This window comes from Phocoena phocoena, chromosome 9 (genome assembly GCF_963924675.1).
Source record: "Phocoena phocoena chromosome 9, mPhoPho1.1, whole genome shotgun sequence".
Classification (NCBI taxonomy): Eukaryota; Metazoa; Chordata; class Mammalia; order Artiodactyla; family Phocoenidae; genus Phocoena; species Phocoena phocoena.
In genome coordinates this window covers 101,842,347-101,850,105 of record NC_089227.1, presented here as the reverse complement: position 1 = coordinate 101,850,105, position 7,759 = coordinate 101,842,347, and positions in this window count along the sequence as shown.

Sequence of the window (7,759 nt, the reverse complement as noted above, 5' to 3'; positions counted from 1 at the left end):
CAAAGTGAATCAGCTATACATATACATATGTTCCCATATGTCTTCCCTCTTGCGTCTCCCTCCCTCCCACTCTCCCCATCCCACCCTTCCAGGCTGTCACAAAGCACCGAGCTAATATCCCTGTGCCTTGCGGCTGCTTCCCCCCAGCTATCTACCTTACTACGTTTGTTAGTGTGTATATGTCCATGACTCTCTCTCGCCCTGTCAAAACTCACCCCTCCCCCTCCCCATACCCTCAAGTCCGTTCTCCAGTAGGTCTGCGTCTTTATTCCTATCTTACCCCTAGGTTCTTCATGACATTTTTTTCCCTTAAATTCCATATATATGTGTTAGCATACGGTATTTGTCTTTTTCTTTCTGACTTACTTCACTCTGTATGACAGACTCTAGGTCTATCCATCTCATTACAAATAGCTCAATTTCATTTCTTTTTAAGGCTGAGTAATATTCCATTGTGTATATGTGCCACATCTTCTTTATCCATTCATCCGATGATGGGCGCTTAGGTTGTTTCCATGTCCTGGCTATTGTAAATAGAGCTGCAATGAACATTTTGGTACATGACTCTTTTTGAATTTTGGTTTTCTCAGGGTATATGCCAAGTAGTGGGATTGCTGGGTCATATGGTAATTCTATTTGTAGTTTTTTAAGGAACCTCCATACTGTTCTCCACAGTGGCTGAACCAATTCACATTCCCACCAGCAGTGCAAGAGTTTCCCCTTTTCTCCACACCCTCTCCAGCATTTATTGTTTCTAGATTTTTTGATGATGGCCATTCTGACTGGTGTGAGATGATATCTCATTGTAGTTTTGATTTGCATTTCTCTAATGATTAATGATGTTGAGCATTCTTTCATGTGTTTGTTGGCATTCTGTATATCTTCTTTGGAGAAATGTCTATTTAGGTCTTCTGCCCATTTTTGGATGGGGTTGTTTGTTTTTTTGTTATTGAGCTGCATGAGCTGCTTGTAAATTTTGGAGATTAATCCTTTGTCAGTTGCTTCATTTGCAAATGTTTTCTCCCATTCTGAGGGTTGTCTTTTGGTCTTGGTTATGGTTTCCTTTGCTGTGCAAAAGCTTTGAAGTTTCATTAGGTCCCATTTGTTTATTTTTGTTTTTATTTCCATTACTCTAGGAGGTGGGTCAGAAAGGATCTTGCTGTGATTTATGTCATAGAGTGTTCTTCCTATGTTTTCTTCTAAGAGTTTGATAGTTTCTGGCCTTACATTTAGGTCTTTAATCCATTTTGAGCTTATTTTTGTGTATGGTGTTAGGGAGTGATCTAATCTCATACTTTTACATGTACCTGTCCAGTTTTCCCAGCACCATTTATTGAAGAGGCTGTCCTTTCTCCACTGTACATTCCTGCCTCCTTTATCAAAGATAAGGTGTCCATATGTGCGTGGGTTTATCTCTGGGCTTTCTATCCTGTTCCACTGATCTATCTTTCTGTTTTTGTGCCAGTACCATACTGTCTTGATTACTGTTGCTTTGTAATATAGTCTGAAGTCAGGGAGCCTTATTCCTCCAGCTCCTTTTTTCGTTCTCAAGATTGCTTTGGCTATTCGGGGTCTTTTGTGCTTCCATACAAATTGCGAAATTTTTTGTTCTAGTTCTGTGAAAAATGCCAGTGGTAGTTTGATAGGGATTGCATTGAATCTGTAGATTGCTTTGGGTAGTAGAGTCATTTTCACAATGTTGATTCTTCCCATCCAAGAACATGGTATATCTCTCCATCTATTTGTATCATCTTTAATTTCTTTCATCAGTGTCTTATAATTTTCTGCATACAGGTCTTTCGTATCCTTAGGTAGGTTTATTCCTAGATATTTTATTCTTTTTGTTGCAATGGTAAATGGGAGTGTTTTCTTGATTTCACTTTCAGATTTTTCATCATTAGTATATAGGAATGCCAGAGATTTCTGTGCATTAATTTTGTATCCTGCTACTTTACCGAATTCATTGATTAGCTCTAGTAGTTTTCTGGTAGCATCTTTAGGATTCTCTATGTATAGTATCATGTCATCTGCAAACAGTGACAGCTTTACTTCTTCTTTTCCGATTTGGATTCCTTTTATTTCCTTTTCTTCTCTGATTGCTGTGGCTAAAACTTCCAAAACTATGTTGAATAAGAGTGGTGAGAGTGGGCAACCTTGTCTTGTTCCTGATCTTAGTGGAAATGCTTTCAGTTTTTCACCATTGAGGATGATGTTTGCTGTGGGCTTGTCATATATGGCTTTTATTATGTTTAGGAAAGTTCCCTCTATGCCTACTTTCTGGAGGGTTTTTATCATAAATGGGTGTTGAATTTTGTCGAAAGCTTTCTCTGCATCTATTGAGATGATCATATGGTTTTTCTCCTTCAATTTGTTAATATGGTTTATCACATTGATAGATTTGCGTATATTGAAGAATCCTTGCATTCCTGGAATAAACCCCACTTGATCATGGTGTATGATCCTTTTAATGTGCTGTTGGATTCTGTTTGCTAGTATTTTGTTGAGGATTTTTGCATCTATGTTCATCAGTGATATTGGCCTGTAGTTTTCTTTCTTTGTGACATCCTTGTCTGGTTTTGGTATCAAGGTGATGGTGGCTTCGTAGAAGGAATTTGGGAGTGTTCCTCCCTCTGCTATATTTTGGAAGAGTTTGAGAAGGATAGGTGTTAGCTCTTCTCTAAACGTTTGATAGAATTCACCTGTGAAGCCATCTGGTCCTGGGCTTTTGTTTGTTGGAAGGTTTTTAATCACAGTTTCAATTTCAGTGCTTGTGATTGGTCTGTTCATATTTTCTATTTCTTCCTGATTCAGTCTTGGCAGGTTGTGCATTTCTAAGAATTTGTCCATTTCTTCCAGATTGTCCATTTTATTGGCATAGAGTTGCTTGTAGTAATCTCTCATGATTTTTTTTATTTCTGCAGTGTCAGTTGTTACTTCTCCTTTTTCATTTCTAATTCTATTGATTTGAGTCTTCTCCCTTTTTTTCTTGATGAGTCTGGCTAGTGGTTTATCTATTTTGTTTATCTTCTCAAAGAACCAGCTTTTAGTTTTATTGATCTTTGCTATTGTTTCCTTCATTTCTTTTTCATTTATTTCTGATCTGATTTTTATGATTTCTTTCCTTCTGCTTGTTTTGGGGTTTTTTTGTTCTTCTTTCTCTAATTGCTTGAGGTGCAAGGTTAGGTTGTTTATTCGAGATGTTTCCTGCTTCTTAAGGTGGGCTTGTATTGCTATAAACTTCCCCCTTAGAACTGCTTTTGCTGCATCCCATAGGTTTTGGGTCGTTGTGTCTCCATTGTCATTTGTTTCTAGGTAGTTTTTTATTTCCTCTTTGATTTCTTCAGTGATCACTTCATTATTAAGTAGTGTATTGTTTAGCCTCCATGTGTTTGTATTTTTTAAAGATCTTTTCCTGTAATTGATATCTAGTCTCATGGCGTTGTGGTCGGAAAAGATACTTGATACAATTTCAGTTTTCTTAAATTTACCAAGGCTTGATTTGTGACCCAAGATATGATCTATCCTGGAGAATGTTCCATGAGCACTTGAGAAAAATGTGTATTCTGTTGTTTTTGGATGGAGTGTCCTATAAATATCAATTAAGTCCATCTTGTTTAATGTATCATTTAAAGCTTGTGTTTCCTTATTTATTTTCATTTTGGATGATCTGTCCATGGGTGAAAGTGGGGTGTTAAAGTCCCCTACTATGAATGTGTTACTGTTGATCTCCCCTTTTATGGTTGTTAGTATTTGCCTTATGTATTGAGGTGCTCCTATGTTGGGTGCATAAATATTTACAATTGTTATATCTTCTTCTTGGATCGATCCCTTGATCATTATGTAGTGTCCTTCTTTGTCCCTTTTAATAGTCCTTATTTTAAAGTCTATTTTGTCTGATATGAGAATTGCTACTCCAGCTTTCTTTTGGTTTCCATTTGCATGGAATATCTTTTTCCATCCCCTTACTTTCAGTCTGTATGTGTCTCTAGTTCTGAAGTGGGTCTCTTGTAGACAGCATATATAAGGGTCTTGTTTTTGTATCCATTCAGCCAATCTGTGTCTTTTGGTGGGAGCATTTAGTCCATTTACATTTAAGGTAATTATCGATATGTATGTTCCTATTTCCATTTTATATATTGTTTTGGGTTCGCTACGATAGGTCATTTCCTTCTCTTGTGTTTCGTGTCTAGAGAAGTTCCTTTAGCATTTGTTGTAAAGCTGGTTTGGTGGTGCTGAACTCTCTCAGCTTTTGCTTGTCTGTAAAGGTTTTAATTTCTCCATCAAATGTGAATGAGATCCTTGCTGGGTAGAGTAGTCTTGGTTGCAGGCTATTCTCCTTCATCACTTTCAGTATGTCCTGCCACTCCCTTCTGGCTTGTAGGGTTTCTGCTGAGAGATCAGCTGTTAACCTTATGGGGATTCCCTTGTGTGTTATTTGTTGTTTTTCCCTTGCTGCTTTTAATATGCTTTCTTTGTATTTAATTTTTGAGAGTTTGATTAATATGTGTCTTGGCGTGTTTCTCCTTGTATTTATCCTGTATGGGACCCTCTGTGCTTCCTGGACTTGATTAACTATTTCCTTTCCCATATTAGGGAAGTTTTCAACTATAATCTCTTCAAATATTTTCTCAGTCCCTTTCTTTCTTTCTTCTTCTTCTGGAACCCCTATAATTCGAATGTTGGTGCGTTTCATGTTGTCCCAGAGGTCTCTGAGACTGTCCTCAGTTCTTTTCATTCTTTTTTCTTTATTCTGCTCTGCAGTAGTTATTTCCACTACTTTATCTTCCAGGTCACTTATCCGTTCTTCTGCCTCAGTTATTCTGCTATTGATCCTATCTAGAGTGATTTTAATTTCATTTATTGCATTGTTCATCGTTGCTTGTTTCATCTTTAGTTCTTGTAGGTCCTTGTTAACTGTTTCTTGCATTTTGTCCATTCTACTTCCAAGATTTCGGATCATCCTTACTATCATTATTCTGAATTCTTTTTCAGGTAGATTGCCTATTTCCTCTTCATTTGTTAGGTCTGGTGGGTTTTTATCTTGCTCCTTCATCTGCTGTGTGTTTTTCTGTCTTCTCATTTTGCTTATCTTACTGTGTTTGGGGTCTCCTTTTTGCAGGCTGCACTTTCGTAGTTCCCGTTGTTTTTGATGTCTGTCTCCAGTGGCTAAGGTTGTTTCAGTGGGTTGTGTAGGCTTCCTGGTGGAGGGGACTAGTGCCTGTGTTGTGCTGGATGAGGCTGGATCTTGTCTCTCTAGTGGGCAGGTTCACGTCTGGTGGTGTGTTTTGGGGTGTCTGTGGCCTTATTATGATTTTAGGCAGCCTCTCTGCTAATGGGTGGGGTTGTGTTCCTGTTTTGCTAGTTGTTTGGCATAGGTTGTCCAGCACTGTGGCTTGCTGGTCGTTGAGTGAAGCTGGGTGCTGGTGTTAAGATGGAGGTCTCTGGGATATTTCCACCGTTTAATATTATGTGGAGCTGGGAGGTCTCTTGTTGACCAGTGTCCTGAAGTTGGCTCTCCTACCTCAGAGGCAGAGCCCTGACTCCTGGCTGGAGCACCAAGAGCCTTTCATCCACACGGCTCAGAATAAAAGGGAGAAAAAGTAGGGAGAATTAGTAGAAGTATGAGTAAAGAAAGAAGGAAAGGAGGAAAGGAAGGAAGGAAGAAAGAAGCAAAGAAGGAAAGAAAGGAGGGAGGGAGGGAGGGAGGGAGGAAGGAAGGAAGGAAGGAGGGAAAGAAGGAAAAAAGACAGAAAGAAAGATGATACAGTAAAAATAAAATAAAGTATAATATAGTTATTGAATTAAAAAATATTTAGAAAAAAAAAAAGGGACGGATAGAACCTTAGGACAAATGTTGGAAGCAAAGCTATACAGAGAAAATCTTACACAGAAGCATACACATACACCTTCACAAAAAGAGATAAAGGGGGAAAAATCATAAATCCTGCTCCCTGAGACCACCTCCTCAATTTGGGGTGATTCGTTGTCTAAAGGAGGGAGGGAAGGAAGGAAAGAAAGAAAGAACGAAGGTAAAGTATAATAAAGTTATTACAATTAAACTTAATTATTAAGAAAAAGAATTTTTTAAAAAAAGTCAAGGACAGATAGAGCCCTAGGACAAATGGTGGAAGCAAGAATATACAGACAAGATCTCACACAGAAGCATACACGTACACATTCACAAAAAGAGGAAAAGGGAAAAAAATCATAGATTTCGCTCCTAAATTCCACCTCTTCAATTTGGGATCATTCCTTGTCTATTCAGGTATTCCACAGATGCAGGGTATATCAAGTTGATTGTGGAGCTTTAATCCGCTACTTCTGTGGCTGCTGGGAGAGATTTCCCTTTCTCTTCTTTGTTCTCACAGCTCACAGGAGCTCAGCTTTGGATTTGGCCCTGCCTCTGCGTGTAGGTCGCTGGAGGGCGTCTGTTTTTTCGCTCAGACAGGACGGGGTTAAAGGAGCCGCTGATTCGGGGCCTCCGGCTCACTCAGGCCGGGGGTTGGGGGATGGGGGAAGGAGGGGCACTGCGTGCGGGGCGGGCCTGCGGCGGCAGAGGCCGGCGTGACGTTGCACCAGCCTGAGGCCCGCCGTGCGCTGTCCCGGGGAAGTTGTCCCTGGATCCCGGGAACCTGGCAGTGGCGGGCTGCACAGGCTCCCCGGAAGAGGGGTGTGGAGAGTGACCTGTGCTCGCACACAGGCCCCTTGGTGGCGGCAGCAGCAGCCTTAGCGTCTCCCGCCCGTCTCCGGGGTCCGCGGTTTCAGCCGCGGCTCGCGCCCGTCTCGGGGGCTCGCGCTTTTAGCCGCGGCTCGTGCCCGTCTCTGGAGTTCCTTTAAGCAGCGCTTTTAAACCCCTCTCCTCGCGCACCAGGAGACAAAGAGGGAAGAAAAAGTCTCTTGCCTCTTCGGCCGGTGCAGGCTTTTCCCCGAACTCCCTCCCGGCTAGTCGTGGTGCACTAACCCCTTCAGGCTATGTTCAAGCCGCCAACCCCAGTCCTCTCCCTGAGCTCCGTCCAAAACCAAAACCCGAGCCTCAGCTCGCAGCCCCGCCCGCCCCGGCGGGTGAGCAGACAAGCCTCTCGGGTTGGTGAGTGCTGGTCGGCACCGATCGTCTGTGCAGGAATCTCCCCGCTTTGCCCTCCGCACCCGTCGCTGTGCACTACTCCGCGGTCCCGAAACTCCCCCCTCTGCCTCCCGCAGTCTCCGCCCGCGGAGGGGCTTCCTAGTGTGTGGAAACTTTTCCTCCTTCACAGCTCCCTCCCACTGGTGCAGGTGCCGTCCTTATTCTTTTGTCTCTGTTTTTTCTTTTGCCCTACCCAGTTACGTGGGGAGTTTCTTGCCTTTTGGGAGGTCTGAGGTCTTCTGCCAGCCTTCAGTAGGAGTTCTGTAGGAGTTGTTCCACGTGTGGATGTATTTCTGGTGTATCCGTGGGGAGGAAGGCGATCTCCGCGTCTTACTCTTCCGCCATCTTCAAGGTCCCCCCCTCTTCTGTCTTCTTTACAGGAGAGCTTCCTATTTAAAATTCTTCAGCCCAGGTAAATTTATCATAGTGCAGTGAAAGAAATACAAAGCTTGGAATGCGAAATGAAGACTTACCGTCTTCTCACACTAGGTATTTTAATACAAGTTCTCCATCGATCTTTCCAACGATCTCATGATGTAAATAGCATTCGCCACATTTACAAATGAGACAGCCGTAGCTCTCCCGTGGCCAGTAAGCCAAAGAGCTACATTTGAACGTGGCTTTCCCTGATTCTAA